This window comes from Fundulus heteroclitus, unplaced genomic scaffold, assembly GCF_011125445.2.
Source record: "Fundulus heteroclitus isolate FHET01 unplaced genomic scaffold, MU-UCD_Fhet_4.1 scaffold_49, whole genome shotgun sequence".
Classification (NCBI taxonomy): Eukaryota; Metazoa; Chordata; class Actinopteri; order Cyprinodontiformes; family Fundulidae; genus Fundulus; species Fundulus heteroclitus.
The window spans coordinates 1,564,879-1,577,401 of NW_023396912.1; the positions used below are offsets into that span (position 1 = coordinate 1,564,879).

At 40.2% G+C, this 12,523-nt stretch overlaps 1 long non-coding RNA gene across 1 annotated transcript in view; it reads right to left on the minus strand.

Moving 5' to 3' along the window:
- LOC118560827 overlaps positions 1 to 4,577 on the minus strand; it is a 28,132-nt gene extending 23,555 nt beyond the window's left edge. Inside the window, exon 1 of the long non-coding RNA XR_004929615.1 lies at positions 4,535 to 4,577. This is a non-coding gene — a long non-coding RNA (uncharacterized LOC118560827). The remainder of the gene's footprint in view (positions 1 to 4,534) is intronic.
- Between the last annotated feature and the right edge of the window lie 7,946 nt (positions 4,578 to 12,523).

A 12,523-nucleotide genomic window follows, 5' to 3' on the forward strand; every position in this document is an offset into this window, starting at 1 on the left:
TTCAGGTCTTCAGATGCATGGTGTCTCTGGGCTTGAGTTCTGGCTTTCTACCAAAACATGTCTTTTACTCACCCAGGTGATGGAAGGTTGTTAGTGTGGAAAGCTGACATGTCTGCAGGGATGGGCTGATGCAGGGTCAATCACAAACATCCGATGGGAGACTTTGCCATGTTATTCTCCACAACAGAGGAAGGTCAAACTGATCCTTTCTAGAAAAGTCTTTAACCACACAAAAACATGACCCAAAAGGTTTTTCCAACCATCCCAGGCCCGTTGGTGTCGATGTAAAGCAATCCCTGAAACCCACCAAGAACTGAGGAGGTGTGGAGTACGGCTAAATGTTGCTGCTATGTCTGATTCAGCTGAGCTTTGGTCAGATGTGAAACCACCACGTCATGACTTATCTTCTATTTATCTTCATATAAATCAATGAAATGAAAGCATCACCTGGGCCAGCAAGTTTTATATTAAGGAGCATGTCTCCGCCCCCAACACTCGCCACCCTGGACTACTGCCCCTATAGACATGTTTCAAGGTCTGGCCCAGTTTGTTCCTCCTGAAGGTGAATAATCCAGCAGAATCTCAACTTTTCCTATTTTTATAATGAAAATATAAAGTATAAAATATATTTAAAAAATAAAAATGATAAAGTCCACTGGAGCTGCAGGCCTGCTGTGTCTCTACAGACTCTGAGTTCAAGAGAAAAGACAGATGGAGGCAGACTTTGGAGCTGTTGGTGAAGGTGGAAAAAGTATATGAATTAGATCGCTATAATAGTTTTACTGCATTTTATTTAACAATTAAGTCAGAATATATGTTTTAACTACAAATACATGATAACATGAATAGCTCAGAGCAGACAACAGCGCCACCTTCAGACAGAGTGTTGGAAGCAGCTGTCAGTAGAAACAATCCGCTGTTTAAACTGAATGTAGGCTCAGCGTTTAGATTTAGTTCTGTCTAAAGCAGATGTTGGATTGTTTCTGACCTTCAGAACATTTTTCTAGAACCAAAACCAAGCCTGAAGCCGTGAACCAGGAAGCTGCTGCTGAAGCTGCCATACTTCAGGCAGTTTCGGGAAGTTCTGTTGTTATTGGGTCTGAATTAGTTGGATTTACCAGAAATATTGTGAAAGGCAGGACTTGAAGCAGAAGCTGGCTGAAGTCTCAGTGGGTCTGGGCTGGTTTGACCCTAACTGAAGTCTCCTCTCCTTACCGCTGAGTAAACAGCAGCTATTGAAGTTCCTGCAGAACAGGTTGACTGCAGCATCTACAGAACCGGGACCATGGAGGACTTCATGCAGCATCACTAGGAGAAGTTTTCATAGCGATGAGGTCCAGTTTAGGGCGACCAGTTCATACCAGTGGCTGGGAGCTCTGCATAAACGGCTGGTGATGTTTTTATTTCTGCTGCTGTTAACTAGAATTAAACAGTTTCTGCTGAAGTTAAACAGGAAAAGACAAAAGGTACCAAGTTCTGCTGCAACCCGGAAAAGACCACTATTAAAACACCATCAGACGACACAGAGGGAAAACATATGTGCGACTTGATGAAACCATGGCAGCTATCAGATGTAGGAGCTGTGATCCAGCAGGTTGGTTCTGATCCATTTCAGGTCAAACCTTCCTGGAATCAACATCCTCTGCAGCCTGTGGTGGTTTACCCCAGATATTCTGAACAGACTGACCCACATGTCCAAGACAACAAGCCTGAGAGCTGTTGTCTGATAAGTCAGCAGAGGGGTGGAGCCTTACTCGATGGGTGGAGCTTGACCCGATGGCTCGGCTCTAGGCACAGATTGATGACCTGGCTGTGATAGAGAAGACTGGTGACTTGAGGTTTTTCAATTAAAATTACTTGATGCTTTCATTGAAGGCAGAACTTGGGTCATGGAGCCGGCGAGCAGAAGGTCAGTACCAAGTCGCAGGTCCTCCTCAGGCCTGAAAGCCTGAAAGACAAAAGTTAAACATTCGTAGAATGCATTTTTACACGCCATTGTGACATTTTATCACTATATTTAGTTTTGTTATGTGTAGAGTTTCAAGGACGGCTCAATATGACTAGAAAAGTAAACCAAAAGACTCGGACTTAACTACAGAGACCTGGGAATTAATAACTTGGTCCTCCCTCTGCCAATAAGACCTTCATAATAACTGTTGCTAAAGGCTCTTTTCTCAATGTTTATTCCACATTGCTTCAGGTGTTGAGCTTCATCATCTCCACCAGCTGCAAGTTTCCATCAGAAACAGGAAACGTAACGACCGCAGAGGTACCGCTGTTCTCAGAACCACGGCTGCTGAAACAGACTGTCCTACATGAGGACAGCTCTCACTGGTGTCTGTAGAACTGCAGCAAAGGCAGCGTCACGTTCTCTAGAAGAGAATCTAATCTGAGTAGGTTATAGTTTGGGAAAATTGAAACTTCAGGAAGTCATCTGGGAGAAACTTCACATCCCATACACAGAGATAACTACCTTTGCTGCATCTGATTGGCTGGTTCTTACCATCTGATCATCTGGTTTCTGTCTGGGAGGTGTTGTGTTGTGTTGTGTTCTGCTCTAGCTTCTCTGAAACTACCCAACAGAACCTACAGAACTGATCGGTCTGGTATCTGTTCTACCAGGTTCAAGTATCAATATCTCAGAAGCATAAATGTTGTTCTGGTTCTAAACTTTTTTCTGAGATGTTGCTTTATTTATTGTTCACAGAGGGAAGGAGAAAATACACCACACACATTGTAGCCTGTGAGGTCAGCAAATCCTACACAGGTAGGTTCAGGTTTTTGTTGTAATCAGTCAATACATTTAAACTAGCTGCATAATATACATGTTCCACATGAAACCACAACAACTAAATTAGGTTGAAGCTCTAAATTCAGACGCGTACACACTCCTGTTGGGCGAGTGATAAATAGGAAAACGACATCCTGTGTCAAAGTTCACTTCTGAAAGTATCCCAAAGTAACAGTCAATTCTCAGTTCAGCCACAAGGTGGTAGAAGTCATTGTACGCAATGACAATAAGGAATCTTTGAATCTTTGAAGGAGGTGAAAGTTCCTCTCTGCCCAGACACACACAGCTGTTGAGCATACTTTGCTGCGTCTGGTATAAAAAATTCTGCCTTTAAAAACACAGGCTCATAAGCAGCGTTGCCTTCATGTATTTTTTTTGCTTTAGAGGGTAAAATCCTGAAGTCGGCCTCACCTTCACGTTTCCTCTGAATAAAGTGTAGAATAAGGAAGAGCAGTAGAACCAGAACAGCAACACCCACAAGAGAAAGGATCAGGTAGAGAAAAGGTGGAGAGATGGAAGGAGGAGGAGGGGTGGATAAAAGTGGAGGAGAGGTGGATGATGGAGGAGGAGAGGTGGTGTGTCTCCCTGAAAAGATCCAAAGGTAAATGTTTAGTTCTGGTCTCATGATGAAGGTTGAAGCAGACAGAGAAGCTGCTGACCTGAGACAGAGATGCTGCTGGATGGAGACTCTCCATGAGCGCTGATGCTACACCTGTAGAGGCCTTCATCAGAGCTGGTCACATGGTGGAGGGTCATGTGACCTGCAGGCTCAGTCCTGATGAGGGAGCCATCTTTATAGAAAGCAGCTGGGAGGTTGGAGGGAGCGGTCTTTGTGTGACAGCTCAGAGTGACGTCATCTCCCTCCATCACAGGGAGGACAGGACTCTGCAGGATCACTGATCCACCTCAACACAGAGACAAACTACAGCATTTCATCCATTTCCACACAGCTTCATCAACACTAACTCCACAGTCTGATCTTACCAGTGACAGTGAGCTGGATGCTGCTGCTGCTGGCTGCTCCCTCTCTCCACTCACACCAATAAACTCCAGTATGCTTTTCCAAAATATAACTGATGGTACAGGTAGAACCAGCAGGTTTCCCCCATCCATCTCCACACTGAGTCCTGGTTTCTCTGGTTGTGTTCCTCCTCACAGTCCATCCAGCAGAGCTGTTGTCCTCCTCACAGCTCAGAGACACAGAGTCTCCTTTAAAGAACTGAGATCTGCTGGGACTCACAGTCAGACCAGCTGCTGGAATAAAAAACACGCTGCTTGATCCAAAGTCCAGCAGTAAAACCCAGAGCCTAAACCACTTCCTGTTGATTTCTGAAAGCTACTTTAAATATTAACAATCTGATATCATCCAGATGAACATCTTGTTACTAAATAAATTAAACAGCAGCTGGAGGACAGTTGAGACCATTAGACTATCAGGTTTTATTTCAGAATTTCATTCATCTTGATGTCATACTACCTTTCTAGGATCTGACATTTCCTGCACCATTTCATGTCAATCAATCAAAATGACCTAAGTGGTTCTGCCAGATCATAATCAAATATCTTTGTGTGAAACAGGAAGTTGTCAAACCTTGGTTGGGTGCAGAGTGCAGCTCCAGGATCAGAACTACAGAGAAAGTGAAATAAAACTGAATTATTCTGCTCAAAAATACAGTTTTAAAGAGATCAGCAATATAAATGAACTTCCGGCTGTCAGAAGCAAGTAAAATAATATTCACTCACAGAGCAGAAGACTGACAGATGTTTGCTTCATGGTGTCTCAGAGATCTGGCTGGTTTCTAGGTCAGAATTTGAGCAGAACCCGCCCTCTTCCTGCGAGGCTGAGAAGCTGGGTTCTCTCTTCTGCTCTCACTGTTAAAGAGAAAACAAGTTGTTCCAGGTTCCACCAACAGACCTCAGTCAGTCCGGGTCGGACAGAACACCTCTGATGTCATCACCCTCAGCACGGGCTCCCCTCAGGGCTGCGTCCTGAGCCCCCTGCTGTTCACCCTGATGACACACGACTGCGTCCCCAGGTTCACCACCAATCACATCGTGAAGTTTGCAGACGACACAACGGTGGTGGGCCTGATCAGAGACGACAACGACCAGGACTACAGAGAGGAGGTGGAGCAGCTGGTGGGCTGGTGCAGAGACAACAGCCTGATCCTGAACGTGGAGAAGACGAAGGAGCTCATCGTCGACTTCAGGAAAAACAGGCCTCACCATGCTCCACTGCTTATCAACAACTCAGCGGTGGAGGTGGTCAGCAGCACCAAGTTCCTGGGGGTGCACATCACGGACGACCTCACCTGGTCTGTGAACACCACGTCACTGGTGAAGAGGGCACAGAAGCGACTGTACTTCCTGCGGAGGATGAGGAGAGCCCGCCTGCCCCCGCCCATCCTCACGACCTTCTACAGAAGCACCATAGAGAGTATTCTGACCAGCTGTCTCTCTGTGTGGTGTGGAGGCTGCAGTGCCTCCGACTGGAAGAACGTGAGGAGAGTGGTGAGGACAGCAGAAGGGATCATCGGGGCTCCTCTTCCCTCCATAAAAGACATTTCATCGCAGCGCTGTGTGTCTCGAGTCCGTAACATCATCAGGGACCCCTCACCCCCCCACCATGGACTGTTCTCCCTGCTGCCCTCTGGAAAGAGGTTCCGCAGCATCCGCTGCAGGTCCACTAGGTTCTGCAAAAGCTTTTTCCCTGCTGCCATCAGACTGTTGAACTGCTGAAGTACAAAAGTGTACCACACTAGATTTGCTGATTTGCACATTTGCACATTTGCACATTGTATCGTATCCTGCAAAATTGATGCTGCACCTTAACCGGAAACGTACTGCAAAACTGTGTACAATGCAACTGTCTACTTTTAAATCACTGCTGCACCCTACTGCATATTTGTCTACATTTGGTTTACATTGTTTACATTTCAACTGCCTACTGTTCACTGCTGCACTTTATCCGGAAGTAAATTGAAATTTATCCTGTAAGTGACTGCGATTGATCACTGCACTTTATCCTGTACTGTAATTCACTGCAAGGTATCCTGTAGAGTTACTGCAATATTTCTGAGCTGTGTGAAAACGAAATTTCGTTCTGTATCCACTCTGTGTATACAAAATGACAATAAAGAAAGTCTAAGTCTAAGTCTAAGTCTAAGTCATATGTTTACACCCATTCACAATGCAAATCCTGAGTCAAGCAAAACATTACTTGATAAATTAATATTGTAAAAGAAAGATTATCACAGTAAAATCATTAACTTTAGGGGCGCTTGATTTTATTAATAATATTATACTTCTGGGAGCTAGGTGTCGCTGTAGCGATCAGTCGCTAAAATAGGCTAACCCTAAAGTTTAACAAAACACCTTTAAATCGACATTAATATTCCATAGTAAGGCGGTGATAACGCTCATAGCACTATCGAATGATGGCAGAGCTAAACGAAACAAACCTTATGCTTAAAGCGAACGGTAGCAGGCGCGGATTCAGGCGGGGGCGCAGGGGGCGCGCGCACCCCCCTTTTGGAGACCAAAAGTATTTTTTTAAAGAGCCCGAAATTTTAAACATCCTTCATAGAATTACGATTAAGAGCCAGTACCTTTCATTTAGAACGCACTGTGACGCCGGCGCGGCATAAATTGTCGTCGCAATCACCGATACTGCGGGCGGCATTTAGTGCCCAAATATGGGCAGTAATGGCGGCCTGACGTCACATCCTGTGTTGTTTCTTAGCCGAGGCATTGCACTCCTACAGCTGCGATAAACAACAATTATTTCGGATTTCCAGAGGACTTCACCATTGAAATTTTCGAGAGCTATTGTTGAAGCAACAATGCCCACATGCATGGCAGTTTTATGTTGCAATACATCGGTTAAGAGTGGAAAAACATCACAAAAATAAGGAGATGGCTGCCGCAGCAGACAGATTCAACTCACATCGTTCCTTTTTGGTCTCCTTGCCTCAAACTGGGCTGGATTTCGTCAAAAATCAGGTTGCTGTCAAGAAAGTCTTCTATATATTCCAAATCGCTCTGAGATGATGATGATAAATCCATGAAACTCCATCACAATCACTAATTAATCCATCACTCTCTGCCGCACCGGTCGTGGCCATTTTAAATAATAGCGCGCAGTGACGAGCCTGTTCTTCTTCTACGACTACTTCTTCTTCTCTTTTTTAATAGTGGTTGGCAAACAACTTTTAGGTGCATTACCGCCACCTTCCAGATTGGAGTATGGATCAACCTTAATCTTATATTCTCCCCACAGAAAAAAGGTATGATGATCGTTAGAAAATTTTGATAATGAAAAAACATTGGGTTCTCACAAGTTGTGTAAAGTTGTAAAGTAGTGCAATTTCAGGAAAACTTTTTCCAGTAACGGGAAAGTTTAAAAATACATTTTTGTTGCACAGTTTTTGAAAAGTAATGAAAAAAAGAGTGTAAAGTAAAAAAAAAAATAGTGGACATTGACACCCATACAATAGTTATTGTGTAGTGTGTATTGTCTGATTTAAACCTTTTAGTGCCACATGCGTTTTTTTCTTAAAACTAAGAATGGTCTCCTTTATGAAAACATTCTAGGCTTAAAACTATTGCCAAGCAACTTGCATATGATGAACGATGAGAGTGAGAAAGAGATCTTTACATCATATAAAGATGATCTACCATCAGGATCAACATTCAGGCAGGAAGTGAAGTTGTGGCACACAAAGTGGTCATCAGTGAAAAAACCCAGCTCTCTCCCTGAAATTCTAAAGATAACAAATATGAAGTGCTACCCAAACATTTCTATGATTCTTCACCTTCTGTCAGTTATACCTTTTACAAGTGCTTCTGTGGAACGTGCTAACTCAGGCCTTAAAGCAGTGAAAACTTTGCTGAGGTCAACAATGGGACAGGAAAGGTTTGTGGCTTTGCTACTTATGTATGTCCACAAGGACATGCATTTAGACATCAACAAAATCATAGACATATTAGCCCAGAAGCATCCTAGAGGGTTGACATTCATAAACCCATTATCATCGTCATCATAAAGTTAAAGGTGTTGTAAAAGAGAACAATATTCTTTGTTAAGTCTTACAGTTCTATTATAGGCTTATGGCTTAACTTCACCCTACATGTTCATTGGTTTAACTTACTTTAAAGATTTTTTTTCCTCAACATGGTTTGTCTTGTTAAAATATGTTAAAAAATCTTTTATCACTTGAACTATACCACACTGTTCTTAAGTCCTTGGGTCTTTCTAAGTATTTTTTTTCTTAATATAGTTTATATGGTTAAAATATATTGTTAAAATACATGTATATTTTTAAAACTCCTTTATCGTTTTATTTCATTTTCTGTATAAATATAATTTCTGGAAATAAAGAAAATATTTGTTTGATTAATTGTTGATACGGATAATTTTTTCTTCAAACTACTTTTTAACCTTGTGCATGCTGTAAAAAGCACGAGATTTTGACTTAAAAACCCATTTTCAATTACAATAAGATAATCATGCTAATTCCACTTATGTTCTTCCATTAAAAATATTATCAATTAAAAAACCCTTAGATGAATAATTAGGGTAGTGGGAAAGAGTAAAGATGGCATTCTTTGGTCATTTAGCCTCACATTGTCTCGACCCCATGACCCTTGACCCTTGACCCCATGACCCTTAGGTGCGCACCCCCCTTTGAAAAATCCTGGATCCGCCCCTGGGTAGTTATATAGAATATGCAGAAACCGGAAGTTATCGGGAGCAAATAGCTTTTAGGCTAGCAGACGTTCGGTGTTAACTTTAGGCAAGACAAGGCAAATTTATTAATTTAGCACATTTCAGTATAAAGACAATGCAAAGTGCTTTACATGATTAAAATATAGGAAAATAAAACAGAATAAAATGTAGAAACAAAATAGAACATAGGATAATAGCAGTGTTGTATAGTAACCAAGTTAAAATACTTCACTACTGTACTTAAGTATATTTTGGAGTACTTTATACTTTCCTCAAGTTTACATTTTTTTGATAACTTTCACTTTTACTTCACTATATTTTCGAACTGAATTGCGTATGTTTACTCCGATACATTTTCAATGTTCGGTTTAGTTACTCATTACAAAAACAGAGAGAGAGAGAGAGAGAGTTTTGACCCCACCTACTGATAACGTTACAGGTGTATCCATTAGCAGGTTTACCACTTCCTGTAGAAACAGCTGGTTTCCTATAAAAAGCCTCTGTTCTGCTTATGTGGCCCTCTAGTAGAATCAGAATCATTATGTATCAGAAGACAACAGATAATGGTTAATTAGTGGATAAATTTAAAAGGACATAATGAAGATCATCCAATTAAGAAAGTATTAGAAATTTGTTGGGAAAGAGAAAAGGGTCAATTTAATAGTTTTGGGTGGATTGGGGATGACAGAGCAAAAACATTTAACGTATATAACAAAGAATTTAGTCCAACAGTATTGTGGCCTTTGAGACCTACATGTATATGGAAATATATGAATATAGATAGATCACTATTAAATATTAAGAAAATAAATATAATAGATATCTGCCAAGAATTTTATAGTCAAATACAGATTAAATATAATGATTATTTGCAAATGTATACTGATGGTTGGAAAAGTGATTCCTGAATTAATATTTCAAAAAGAACATCTAATTATATCAGTATATATTCAGTGGAATTATGTGCTATATTATTAGCTTTAGAATGGGTGGAGGATGCTAATGTGAAGAAAATAATAATTATAGTGATTCATTATCTGCATTGTTAAGTATAGAAAAGGGATGTACAAATAATCATCAAAATATATTAAATGAGATTATGGCTGTTCGTCATAGAATATGTGAACAAAATAAAAATGTAATATTATTTTGGACTCTTGCTCATGTTGGTATTTTGGGAAATGAAAGAGCAGATAGGTTGGCTAAGGAGGCTAATAAAAAAGAATATATTGATATGCCTGTAAAGTTATCCAACTCTGAAGGCAAAAGTATAGTTTAAGCAAGAGGATATGGAACATTAGGTGGGATAATGAAATAAATGTAAAGCAGTTGTTTAGGATACAAAAAACAGTTGATTTAGTAAGGATTAGAGGAATAAACAGGAGGGAGGAGGTAATCATAAATAGAATAAGAACCGGTCACAGTTTTTTAAATGGCACTCTTTTTAAGATGGGGAAACATCTTCCTGGTTTTTGTAGTTGGTGTGGAAATGTAGAAACAATGGAACATATTTTTATTAGCTGTAGGAAATATGTAAATCAAAGAACATTATTAAAAACAGAATTAGGTGTTAATGGGGAATTGAAATTTGAGAATGTGGTTTAAAAGTTAAATAGTATTGAGGGGAAGAAGAAGATTTTTCGTTTTTTAAAAAAAATACTGGGATTATGATGAGGATTTGAAGGCTGCCGTCAAAACCTAAAGAAGAAGAAGAACATTTTGATTTCTTCCCCATGGTACATGTTTCCAAATCAACCTGAATTCTAGTACATGACTCAGGTGGCACAGCAATGTCAAGAAAGAACATTTCAAACAGAAAACAGCAAACGCCCTACAGAGTGGTCCAGATCCAAAAGGTTGAGCTATGTGTTCCAGAAGCTGCTCTGGTAAAAGATCAAAATTCATCTTCTGATGTGAAGCTAAAATAAATAAATAAACAATTTCAGGAACACTAAAATACAATTGCAGTCTATTGAGTCAGGTGTGAAACATTCATTCCTTAGCTTGAAATAATTCATCCAGGTGTTCTTCCAGTGGCCCCCAGAGGGCGCAGTTTGACCAGGAACAGTTCAGATGGTGTTTCTTAGTGTGGGTTCAAGTTCAGAATCAGAATAGGCTTTATTGTCATTGAACAGGACACAACCATATTTGAGCTCTACTCCCTTTGATGCAAATTAAAACAAAGATGATAAGCAATGCTAACATAAAGTAAGACAAAAGAAACAGAAGACAATAATATGAACAGGTATAAACACGCTTGCAACGTGAGTCAGTTTCAGGTAGAGTCAGGATTGTAAACACATTATGGAGGAAATATTTTTCACTGGTGTTTTGGCTCAATTGCACAGAAATTGCATCGTTTATTGAACTTAATCAGTATTAATATGTTTAATTCAGTGAATGTGGGATTTAGTTTGTATGCGTGTAGAAGACAGTTTTTTTTAACCCATCTTCAATATCTATGTTCAGTTTGTCTGCTGTTGAAAACAATCGTTTATGAATTCCCTCTAATTTTAAAACTAAGCCCTCTGTCCGTGATGTTTCAGTAAAAGTAGCCTGTAAGATGGAAATATTTGGATGGATATTTTATAAATAGGCCTTTTTAATGTATGTACTTTGTTAAAATAAATAGAATAAAAAACATGTATTTGGCTATCAGATGTTTGTGACCTGTGTGGGGTAGGTTTGTGGTTGTTAGCAGCTATCATTCAAAAGTTAAATAGCCTAGCCTTACGAACACTGAACGTTACACTGAACAGGAACATGTGATAAAAAGAGTGATTCATGGTTGAGAATAAATGAGTTAATGAAATAAACTAGGTAAATTTGGTTGCTCTCCTTGCTTTGAAACAACTTCCTTGACTGGTCTGGATAAAGCACCAGGTAGAAGATACCTGACTCAATCTAATATGCAGCACCGTGCGTTTTGTGTTGATCGAGCAATGTGCCCATAGCAAGTGTGAAACAGCGCTAAAATTCCCTAGTGGCTGAGAGTGGTATCACAGGGACTTGACTGCAAAGGTGCCGCAGACACTATTTCATGCTTTATAGATAGTTAGATGTCATCACAGACTGTGTCTCACAGAAAGTATTTTACAGTATTTTCAAAATACAAAAATACACAACACTGAAGTATTTTGATACAAAATACAAAGGCATTTTCATCATCTCAATAAAATACAAATTACAAAATAGTCTTTTCTATTGGAAATAGGTATTTCAAATACTTGTATTAGAAATACTGCCCATCCCTGGTCACTGGTTTAAATCTGACTGAGAATGTGCCTAGGAGAGTGGGCCTTAAAAACAGCTGCGCTCCAACTGCGAGCCACCAGAACTTACAAAGACTTCTGGATAGGTGTCGAAAAATTCCTGAAAGACCAGATCGGAAGTCCAGTTTCCTCTAATTTTCTCTCTGTTTGATGCACCCTGAAGAAACTTTATGCTGACTAGTTGATAGCGTGAATATAGACAGTTTTCTTCAGACGGACCTCAGTAGATGATCTAATGATAGCTGATGGTGGGTTTTTACTCAAACTTTAATAAAGAGATGACAGGAAGTAAAAATGTTCCACTGCAAACAAGTCGTATGAGAAAAAACTGTTTTTATTTCCTTTTAATAAATTTAATGTAATAAATCACAGACATCAGTACAGAATCAGAAACAGGTCTCAGGTTTGTTCTCTGAGCAGAGGAACGAGGCAGAGGAGACTCAAAGTTCAAGTTTGGTTTCACCTTCAACTAAAGTGACCTCCTTCCTGGTCTCCTCCTGCTTCCTTCACAGAAACCCTGCAGCAGGTTAACAACAGCTTTGGGTCATAAATACTTTAAAAGATAAACACTTTAACTTCAACACTTTACATCATGCAGCAGAAAAATAACACAGAGACAGCATAAAAAGGTGAAAACCTTCCATTAACACTCAACATGTGAGGCAGACAGCATTAACTGGGGCTGAGAGCCTCAGTGCATCATCACCAGCCAGCATCACATGTGGGCCCCAT